Source organism: Haliotis rufescens, unplaced genomic scaffold (assembly GCF_023055435.1).
Source record: "Haliotis rufescens isolate VD_foot unplaced genomic scaffold, xgHalRufe1.0.p SCAF_36, whole genome shotgun sequence".
NCBI lineage: Eukaryota > Metazoa > Mollusca > Gastropoda > Lepetellida > Haliotidae > Haliotis > Haliotis rufescens.
The window spans coordinates 2169586-2182141 of NW_025964068.1; the positions used below are offsets into that span (position 1 = coordinate 2169586).

At 42.2% G+C, this 12556-nt stretch overlaps 1 protein-coding gene across 1 annotated transcript in view; it reads right to left on the bottom strand.

Moving 5' to 3' along the window:
• Positions 1 to 8008: 8008 nt before the first annotated feature.
• The window catches only part of LOC124147719 (beta-ureidopropionase-like), a 72987-nt gene continuing 68439 nt past the window's right edge, over positions 8009 to 12556 (bottom strand). Inside the window, exon 15 of the mRNA XM_048381188.1 lies at positions 8009 to 8570. The gene's annotated coding sequence lies outside the window, so the exon portion shown is untranslated. The remainder of the gene's footprint in view (positions 8571 to 12556) is intronic.

Here is a 12556-nt window from a genome sequence, read left to right on the forward strand (position 1 = left end):
ACCACCCGATCCCGTTAGTCGCCTTTTACGGAAAGCATGGGTTGCTGAAGACCTATTCTACATCAGATCTTCACGGTCCTTGAGTGACTTGAATATCCACATGGTCATGATAAATAAAGATAATAAAGCATTCATGGTGACAGTTCAGAATTTCGTCTGTGTGATTTTATGCCAGAGAATATGCATGGGAATTTGGTTATGGTTTGAATTATTACGGCTTAAAACCATCGGATATATTGTTTTGACACGCATGAACGTGTAGTGTTCTGAGTCACTGTCCAGAACACTTTTCAGGCGTTCTAAAAGTGTTACATCGTCATCACACGTTGAAACATTCTAAATATGTTTGTAGAACAATCCTGTTCTGGGTCGAAAACATCAACGTTCAGAATATTTTCAGAACACATGGATGCGTCCTTAAAGTGTGACATCCATGTGTTCTGTCCAGTGTTCAGAAGTAGACCACTTGGGTTTAGAGTGCATGAGCAACACACTGTCACGTTACAACTGATACACGGCTTATTACTCGATGTATGAGCGAGGGTGAATGAAGCGTTCTGGCCTAAGCATGGTTTATAATTTATAGTACATCCTTAACAGTTTGCATGTATTAAGTACAATATGCATTTGAACCAAATACACAGACATGGAGCATATTTCTGCTGGCATGAAAGAGACGAGTATTCTCTGTTCCTGAAAAGGGACAAAATTGGCTACCGCGCTGTCATCAAGTATCTCCAACTGAAAGGGCCAACTCTAACAGCCATATATGCGGACATGGTGTCAACTGTTGGGGATGACCATGATATGATGATGGATGATCGATGAAAACCCACACCTTACATACCCAATACAGTGGGCATCGCCCATGTGGAAGTTGAGCACATTCTGAGGAATGAACTGGGTATGACAAAGATTTCTGCAGGCTGGGTTCCAAGGCTTCCGACTCCTGATCCAGAAATGCGCCAGGTTCATCATCTCTCGTAAGTATTAATGTTATTTTGAAGCTGGCCTAACTGATTTTGTTGAGCAATATGTAATCCTGAAAGAGTCTTGGGTTCACCACTATCAGCCAAAGACTAAACATTCAAAGCAGTGGAAACACCGAACCTCTCTTCTAAAGAAGAAGGCGGAAGGGGGCGCCTTCGGTTTTCTAGAATTCCAAATGAATCCTACTGGTGGACTACCTCCCGGAAGTTCCGAACATGTCGCCATGACAGCAATGCATGACTGTGGCTCATAAAACACCCTAGGTATTCACCAGATTTGGCACTGCCAAATATCCACCTCTTCCCAAAGTTAGTCTTGCAAGCATTATACAAATTATGATTAAAGTCTTTTCTGCTGTGGTGGGTACATTACACAACCAGGAGAAAGCCTTCAAGACCAGTTGGTTCCAGGCACTCTACGTCGTTGACAGACGTGTGTGGACCTCAGAGGGGATCATGGAGAAAATTATTTAGCAGCCATCAACGCAGTCCATCAGAACTTTTGAACCACCCCGTGTATAAATACGCAAATAAAATTATACTGATTTATATCTTCTTCTCATTTATCATACTAAGAAATTAAAAACAACAATTTAAACAAATTCAAATTCTGCTTGGAAAAGTATTTTCTTTAAGCAAGATATGGTAAATTTGTATGAGTGATAAGTGACCTAAACGGTCAGTAAAAGGTACGAGGCAATTCACTTCAAGAATATCGTGAAAACGATCCTAACCTGTAGTGATGGCCTTAGTTATATATTGCAAAGGCTGTGCAGTCCCATTCACGTGCCAGGAACCATGTTAGTGGGTTCGAATTCCAGTTTATTTGTATAACCCCTGGTTAATGGTCACCATACCCATGCTGCTGGGTATCACCATGGAAGTAACGCATAAGGCCCTGCATCTCTTCGCCCTTTCCTCCCACACTGAAACCCTTGGGAATGCCGGGGTAGAACTGTCACGAGCAACACCTGGGGGTCAGAGGCGCCTTCATGGATCGGTGACTTGGTTGATAGCGTGTCATCGTACCCCGATGGTGTGGATCGTTGGCCATTACATCAATTACTTGATTATCTATGGTAGATGGAAAAATACCGAGTGTGGCGTTAAACACCAAACACACCCATATTTAGGTGATATAACGGAGATTCTCTTCAAAGCCACATTCACCCCAACTGAAGTCTCTCACTCAGTCCGTTACGTTAAACTGATCACATACAGTACAACAATCACATGATTTTTAGGTCTGGTTGTGGATGTGAAACAGTATATGCAGATGAGTATATTGTCATAACGGTTTGTGTAACGTGGTCGAGTATTAAGTAGTTACAAGCATTATTTGACGTTCCTCACGTCGGTCATCGGGGTCCTTTACGAGTCTCTCAACGCCCACAGACATTTTACGGCCGCATGCATTCTTACAACCCACAGGGAAATCACGTCACATTCCGTACATGAGATGGTTATTCGTATAAACCTTTAGGAATGTAGTACCAGATACTGCTGGATAATGTCAATCGCCGCAAGTACACATACACTATGATTATTATTACAACATCAATGTGTGCAATATTAATATTTCACTGAAATATTAAAAAACGTTAAGAAAGGGTTTTACAATACAATGACCTGTATTTCCCTGAGGGTGGCAATGATGCAGTACCAAGTAGGTTCCTGCAGTACCGACGACTGGCCCTTGCTGTGCATGTAGAGAGACCCACACACACGGTCCATAAGTAGTAGCCACTTCATCATGCACACAGAAAAAGCCACATACGATTATGAAAATAGCATCTCATAAAAAATGGCAAGACACTAAGATGGCAGACCTCTTGACTTTACTGCGAGTTAAGGGCTCCCTATGGGTTTGCTAGCATTTCCATACACCAGATATACGAATGAGGGCGTTGTTGTTGTGGAAGGCTGATGAATTACTAGGTCTTATGAAAATAAATACTTCATATTGGAGATTACTCAAAATCAATTTTCAATGAAATTTGCACACAGGGAAGATGTACTTAAGCAAACGAATATGACACAATGTCGGATCCAATTGCATGCAACTAGACACAAATCTAATTACTCTTGTGATAAAGATGTCTCAGTCTTCAAGTGTTAGCTTCACTTCACACGACTTTTTCATCCACATACCTCAACTTGTGTCATGATTGCATAAGGTCGTAATGACCCACGCGACGGTCCACATCCATACACAGGTTACTGGGCCGTTATGATGAGGCCGTGTTTCTTTACTGTAGCAGTGTGATGGGCTGTTTATTTACTGTAGCAGTATGATGGGCCGTGTTTCTTTACAGTAGCAGTATGATGGGCCGTGTTTCTTTACTGTAGCAGCATGATGGGCCGTGTTTCTTTACAGTAGCAGTATGATGGACCGCGTTTCTTTACAGTAGCAGTAAAATGGGCCGTGTTTCTCTACTGTAGCAGTATAATGGGCCGTCTTTCTTTAGTGTAGCAGTATGATGGGCCGTCTAACTTTACAGTAGCAGTATGATGGGCCGCGTTTCTTTACAGTAGCAGTAAAATGGGCCGTGTTTCTTTACAGTAGCAGTATGATGGGCCGCGTTTCTTTACAGTAGCAGTATGATGGGTGGTGTTTCTTTACTGTAGCAGTATGATAGGTGGTGTTTCTTTACTGTAGCAGTATGATGGGCCGTCTTTCTCTACTGTAGCAGTATGATGGGCCGTGTTTCTCTACTGTAGCAGTATAATGGGTCGTCTTTCTTTACTGTAGCAGTATGATGGGCCGTCTTTCTTTACTGTAGCAGTATGATGGGCCGTGTTTCTCTACAGTAGCAGTATGATGGGCCGCGTTTCTTTACAGTAGCAGTATGATGGGCCGCGTTTCTTTACAGTAGCAGTATGATGGGCCGCGTTTCTTTACAGTAGCAGTATGATGGGTGGTGATTCTTTACTGTAGCAGTATGATGGGCCGTGTTTCTTTACAGTAGCAGTATGATGGGTGGTGTTTCTTTACAGTAGCAGTATGATGGGTAGTGTTTCTTTACAGTAGCAGTATGATGGGTGTTGTTTCTTTACTGTAGCAGTATGATGGGCCGTGTTTCTTTACAGTAGCAGTATGATGGGTGGTGTTTCTTTACAGTAGCAGTATGATGGGTAGTGTTTCTTTACAGTAGCAGTATGATGGGTGTTGTTTCTTTACTGTAGCAGTATGATGGGCCGTGTTTCTTTACAGTAGCAGTATGATGGGCCGCATTTCTTAACAGTAGCAGTATGATGGGTGGTGTTTCTTTACTGTAGCAGTATGGTGGGCCGTGTTTCTCTACTGTAGCAGTATAATGGGCCGTGTTTCTTTACAGTAGCAGTATGATGGGCCGTCTTTTTTTACTGTAGCAGTATGATGGGTGGTGTTTCTTTACTGTAGCAGTATAATGGGCCGTCTTTCTTTACTGTAGCAGTATGATGGGCCGTCTTTTTTCACTGTAGCAGTATGATGGGTGGTGTTTATTTACTGTAGCAGTATGATGGGCCGTGTTTCTCTACGGTAGCAGTATAATGGGCCGTCTTTCTTTAATGTAGCAGTATGATGGGTCGTCTTACTTTACTGTAGCAGTATAATGGGCCGTCTTTCTCTACTGTAGCAGTATGATGGGCCGTCTTACTTTACTGTAGCAGTATGATGGGCCGTGTTTCTCTACTGTAGCAGTATGATGGGCCGTCTTTCTTTACTGCAGCAGTATGGTGGGCCGTGTTTCTTTACAGTAGCAGTATGATGGGCGGTGTTTCTTTACTATAGCAGTATGATGGGCCGTGTTTCTTTCCTGTATCAATATGATAGGCCGTCTTTCTTTACTATAGCAGAATGATGGGCCGTCTTTCTTTACTGTAGCAGTATGATGGGTGGTGTTTATTTACTGTAGCAGTATGATGGACCGTCTTTCTTTACTGTAGCAGTATGATGGGTGGTGTTTCTTTACTGTAGCAGTATGATAGGTGGTGTTTCTTTACTGTAGCAGTATGATGGACCGCGTTTCTCTACTGTAGCAGTATGATGGGCCGTGTTTCTCTACTGTAACAGTATAATGGGTCGTCTTTCTTTACTGTAGCAGTATGATGGGCCGTCTTTCTTTACTGTAGCAGTATGATGGGCCGTGTTTCTCTACAGTAGCAGTATGATGGGCCGCGTTTCTTTACAGTAGCAGTATGATGGGCCGCGTTTCTTTACAGTAGCAGTATGATGGGCCGCGTTTCTTTACAGTAGCAGTATGATGGGTGGTGATTCTTTACAGTAGCAGTATGATGGGCCGTGTTTCTTTACAGTAGCAGTATGATGGGTGGTGTTTCTTTCCTGTAGCAGTATGATGGGTGGTGTTTCTTTACAGTAGCAGTATGATGGGTGGTGTTTCTTTACAGTAGCAGTATGATGGGTGGTGTTTCTTTCCTGTAGCAGTATGATGGGTGGTGTTTCTTTCCTGTAGCAGTATGATGGGTGGTGTTTCTTTACAGTAGCAGTATGATGGGTGGTGTTTCTTTACTTTGGCAGTATGATGGGCCGCGTTTCTTTACTGTAGCAGTATGATGGGCCGCGTTTCTTTACAGTAGCAGTATGATGGGTGGTGTTTCTTTACTGTAGCAGTATGATGGGCCGTGTTTCTCTACTGTAGCAGTATAATGGGCCGTGTTTCTTTACTGTAGCAGTATGATGGGCCGTCTTTTTTTACTGTAGCAGTATGATGGGTGGTGTTTCTTTACAGTAGCAGTATAATGGGCCGTCTTTCTTTACTGTAGCAGTATGATGGGTGGTGTTTCTTTACTGTAGCAGTATGATGGGTGGTGTTTATTTACTGTAGCAGTATGATGGGCCGTCTTTCTTTACTGTAGCAGTATGATGGGTAGTGTTTATTTACTGTAGCAGTATGATGGGCCGTGTTTCTCTACAGTAGCAGTATAATGGGCCGTCATTCTTTAATGTAGCAGTATGATGGGCCGTCTTACTTTACTGTAGCAGTATGATGGGCCGTCTTACTTTACTGTAGCAGTATGATGGGCCGTGTTTCTTTACTGTAGCAGTATGATGGGTGGTGTTTATTTACTGTAGCAGTATGATGGACCGTCTTTCTTTACTGTAGCAGTATGATGGGTGGTGTTTATTTACTGTAGCAGTATGATGGACCGTCTTTCTTTACTGTAGCAGTATGATGGGTGGTGTTTCTTTACTGTAGCAGTATGATGGGTGGTGTTTATTTACGGTAGTAGTGTGATGGGTCGTGTTTCTTTACTGTAGCAGTCACAAATGATCTTATTGCTAAACATTGCTCTAAATTCCGGGGAAATTTATGAATACTTGATCGCAATTCATGAGGACAGAAAACATTTTTCACTGATTGCTGATACATCAGAAACACTTTACAGGTCCTGAATGAAGTCTAGGTAAGTAAAGTGTAGACCTGCTGGTCAACATCTATGTACTTTTATAATAATATAACTTATCTAATCTAAGTAATGTTTCATATAAGTTCAGTATCTTTAAATGTTTACGTATTATATGGTGATCATGTTGCCACACTGCGAAGTTATTAATTAAATCATTAGGGCTAAGTATACATGTTAAAGGCTTCTCGCCTTTCTGTGACGTTTCTGTCTTTATGTTTGAGTGAATGCGTTGACTTTCATGATTGTGTAAATACAGGATTCGTATTCACCATCAAACATTGCATAATAGCATATGGTGATTATGTTAGGATTGAGTGATATTTGATGTAAAGCTCTAATTGTATTATATTCAACATATTTAATCCCGTTTGATTATATACACATATAGAGTACGCTGATAGCTGCGTAGCTACCACATATGGCAACTGCCTGGAGAGCTTCAGCATCCAAGAGTCACCAACAGCGTAGGGGTAATTCACATGTCTCTATTTATACAAATAGTGCATCATGCCAAGTGATGACAGTTCCCAGAAATTGGTAGTTGTGCTTGTAATACCCAATGTAACTAGGGTCCATGTTCATAATGTAATGTTATCATCGCCCTGCAACTGTTTGTTCACTTTGTGGAAGGAGAAGGGTAATGATGTCATACATCACTGATTACGGAATATGGACATATGTTAAAATGAAATCAAAGTTTGCATTGTATGAATACGTATGTGTGTGGGTGTTTCCAATGTTATTATTCTGTAGTTACTGGGTGTCAATATCTGTTAATGGACGCACACCAACAGCTGAAATAAGGATACGATGTCAGAAAGGTTGTGGGTGCAGGGGACACACTGACTACTGAGACCAGTCACAGGGTGACATGTATTCTGGGAGTAAGGTAACAGATAATACTGCTTTTAAGGTGTCTTCATGTCTGCTCCCTGTGAACACATCAATCAGCCACAAAATGCAAGGGATTATAGTTTCCACAACCATACTTTATTGATATGGACATGCTTCCAAATAATGCTGTTTCAAAATGACAGCGCTTGGCTGTTTCACTAATATACTTGTGGTTATAGCAATCCACATAGAACTTTTGGTGATGAGTATATATGCATTACAAACATGCTTCCTCTAATATATTTTTGTATATATGCTACATCATAATTATTTGCAAATCAACGTATCATCTTCAATAAAAGCTTATCATAAGTTGAGAGTAGAATCAATGACACATTATTGCAATAATCAGTAGTACAAAATGAGTGTCCAAGCATCAAGCTATACTATCTCCCTTACTACAGTATGTAGTTGACCACCTCTTTGGTCTAGTGGATAGAGCAACTGCTCGGAGAACAGGAAGTCAGGGGTTCAATTCCCAGCCTTGTTATACCAAAAGATGTGAAAGATGGTGCTCAGCATTTAGGGGCTGAAACATGGAGTGGTCAGATCTGAGTCAGTATACTGTGTCTGAGTGGGGTATTCATGTTAAACTGCGGCATGGTATTTCACTGGGCCAGCACTATCAAAAAAAAAAAAAACACACACACACACACACACACACACACACACACACACACACACACACACACACACACACACACACACACACACACACACACACACACACACACACACACACACACACACACACACACACACACACACACACACACACACACACACACATATCACTATATAAGTGCAATAATCTTGACACCAAACCCCATTTCACCTCAGACAGACAGATTCTGACCTGCTATCCAGCCCACCCCTGTCCCTTCTGCCCATGCAATACAGCTCACAACACAGCATACAGTACAATCTTCTGGTGGTTAGTCAGGAGTACTTACATGACTATCACTTAGATTTGCAGATCAATATTTGAGAAAAAACATGATAAATTGTACACATGTATACAGAAAAGTGAGAAAATAAGACTACATGAGAAGGCAAATATTACATTCCTTCATTACATGTGAAGCTAACGTGGAACTTATCTGTCAAATCTTGGAACATCTCTTGCAGATTTAACCTCCAGTGTCAGATCTATGTCAAGAATGACAGTAACACTCATGTTGTATTAATTATGTACTGCTGACAATGTAAGAATTAAATTAATTTGCATCTGTTTATCAATCCAGCACCCAGCCTGCAGTCTCGAACAAGGGTAATCTGCAACAGAAAAAAGGAGATACATGATACTCCAGAGGAGATACATGATACTCCAGAGGAGATACATGATACTCCAGAGGAGATACATGATACTCGAAAGGAGAAACATGATACTCCAGAGGAGATACATGATACCCCAGAGGAGATACATGAAACTCCAGAGGAGATACATGATACCCAGAGGAGATACTTGATACTCCAGAGGAGATACATGATACCCAGATGAGATACATGATACCCAGAGGAGATACATGATACTCTAGAGGAGATACATGATACTCCAGAGGAGAAACATGATACCCAGAGGAGATACATGATACTCCAGAGGAGATACATGATACTCCAGAGGAGATACATGATACTCCAGAGGAGATACATGATAACCAAGAGGAGATACATGGTACCCCAGAGGAGATACATGATACCCGAGAGGATACATGATACCCAGAGGAGATACATGATACCCAGGGGAGATACATGATACCCAGAGGAGATACATGATACTCCAGAGGAGATACATGATACCCCAAAGATACATGATACTCCAGAGGAGATACATGATACCCAGAGGAGATACATGATACTCCAGAGGAGATACATGATACCATGAGGAGATACATGATACCCAGAGGAGATACATGATACCACAAGGAGATACATGATACCCAGAGGAGATACATGATACTCCAGAGGAGATACATGATACCATGAGGAGATACATGATACCCAGAGGAGATACATGATACCCAGAGGAGATACATGATACCCAGAGGAGATACATGATACCCAGAGGAGATACTTCATACTCCAGAGGAGATACATGATACCCCAGAGGAGATACTTCATACTCCAGAGGGGATACATGATACCCAGAGGAGATACTACATACTCCAGAGGGGATACATGATACTCCAGAGGAGAAACATGATACCCAGAGGAGATACATGATACTCCAGAGGAGATACATGATACCCAGAGGAGATACATGATACCCAGAGGAGATACATGATACTCCAGAGGAGATACATGATACCCAGAGGAGATACTTGATACTCCAGAGGAGATACACGATACCCAGAGGAGATACTTGATACTCCAGAGGAGATACATGATACCCAGAGGAGATACATGATACTCTATAGGAGATACATGATACCGAGAGGAGATACATGATACCCAGAGGAGATACATGATACTCTATAGGAGATACATGATACTCCAGAGGAGAAACATGATACCCAGAGGAGATACATGATACTCCAGAGGAGATACATGATACCCAGAGGAGATACATGATACTCCAGAGGAGATACATGATAACCAAGAGGAGATACATGGTACCCCAGAGGAGATACATGATACCCCAGAGGATACATGATACCCAGAGGAGATACATGATACCCAGGGGAGATACATGATACCCAGAGGAGATACATGATACTCCAGAGGAGATACATGATACCCCAAAGATACATGATACTCCAGAGGAGATACATGATACTACAAGGAGATACATGATACCCAGAGGAGATACATGATACTCCAGAGGAGATACATGATAACCAAGAGGAGATACATGGTACCCCAGAGGAGATACATGATACCCGAGAGGATACATGATACCCAGAGGAGATACATGATACCCAGGGGAGATACATGATACCCAGAGGAGATACATGATACTCCAGAGGAGATACATGATACCCCAAAGATACATGATACTCCAGAGGAGATACATGATACTACAAGGAGATACATGATACCCAGAGGAGATACATGATACTCCAGAGGAGATACATGATACCATGAGGAGATACATGATACCCAGAGGAGATACATGATACTCCAGGGGAGATACATGATACCCAGAGGAGATACTTCATACTCCAGAGGAGATACATGATACTCCAGAGGAGATACTTCATACTCCAGAGGGGATACATGATACCCAGAGGAGATACTGCATACTCCAGAGGGGATACATGATACTCCAGAGGAGAAACATGATACCCAGAGGAGATACATGATACTCCAGAGGAGATACATGATACTCCAGAGGAGATACATGATACCCAGAGGAGATACTTGATACTCCAGAGGAGATACATGATACCCAGAGGAGATATTTGATACTCCAGAGGAGATACATGATACCAAGAGGAGATACATGATACTCCAGAGGAGATACATGATACTCTAGAGGAGATACATGATACTTAAGAGGAGATACATGATACTCCAGAGGAGATACATGATACCCAGAGAAGATACATGATACTCCAGAGGAGATACATGATAACCAAGAGGAGATACATGATACTCCAGAGGAGATACATGATAACCAAGAGGAGATACATGGTACCCCAGAGGAGATACATGATACCTGAGAGGATACATGATACCCAGAGGAGATACATGATACCCAGGGGAGATACATGATACCCAGAGGAGATACTTCATACTCCAGAGGGGATACATGATACCCAGAGGAGATACTACATACTCCAGAGGGGATACATGATACTCCAGAGGAGATACATGATACTCCAGAGGAGATACATGATACCCAGAGAAGATACATGATACTCCAGAGGAGATACATGATACCCAGAGAAGATACATGATACTCCAGAGGAGATACATGATAACCAAGAGGAGATACATGATAACCAAGAGGAGATACATGGTACCCCAGAGGAGATACATGATACCTGAGAGGATACATGATACCCAGAGGAGATACATGATACCCAGGGGAGATACATGATACCCAGAGGAGATACTTCATACTCCAGAGAGGATACATGATACCCAGAGGAGATACTACATACTCCAGAGGGGATACATGATACTCCAGAGGAGAAACATGATACCCAGAGGAGATACATGATACTCCAGAGGAGATACATGATACCCAGAGGAGATACATGATACTCCAGAGGAGATACATGATACCCAGATGAGATACATGATACTCCAGAGGAGATACATGATACCAAGAGGAGATACTTCATACTCCAGAGGAGATACATGATACCCAGAGGAGATACATGATACTCCAGAGGAGATACATGATTCCCAGAGGAGATACATGATACCCAGAGGAGATACATGATACTCTAGAGGAGATACATGATACTCCAGAGGAGAAACATGATACCCAGAGGAGATACATGATACTCCAGAGGAGATACATGATACCCAGAGGAGATACATGATACTCCAGAGGAGATACATGATAACCAAGAGGAGATACATGGTACCCCAGAGGAGATACATGATACCCGAGAGGATACATGATACCCAGAGGAGATACATGATACCCAGGGGAGATACATGATACCCAGAGGAGATACATGATACTCCAGAGGAGATACATGATACCCCAAAGATACATGATACTCCAGAGGAGATACATGATACCACAAGGAGATACATGATACCCAGAGGAGATACATGATACTCCAGAGGAGATACATGATACCATGAGGAGATACATGATACCCCGAGGAGACACATGATACTCCAGAGGAGATACATGATACCCAGAGGAGATACATGATACCCAGAGGAGATACTTCATACTCCAGAGGAGATACATGATACCCAGAGGAGATACTTCATACTCCAGAGGGGATACATGATACCCAGAGGAGATACTACATACTCCAGAGGGGATACATGATACTCCAGAGGAGAAACATGATACCCAGAGGAGATACATGATACTCCAGAGGAGATACATGATACCCAGAGGAGATACATGATACTCCAGAGGAGATACATGATAACCAAGAGGAGATACATGGTACCATGAGGAGATACATGATACCCGAGAGGATACATGATACCCAGAGGAGATACATGATACCCAGGGGAGATACATGATACCCAGAGGAGATACTTCATACTCCAGAGGAGATACAGGATACCCAGAGGAGATACTTCATACTCCAGAGGGGATACATGATACCCAGAAGAGATAC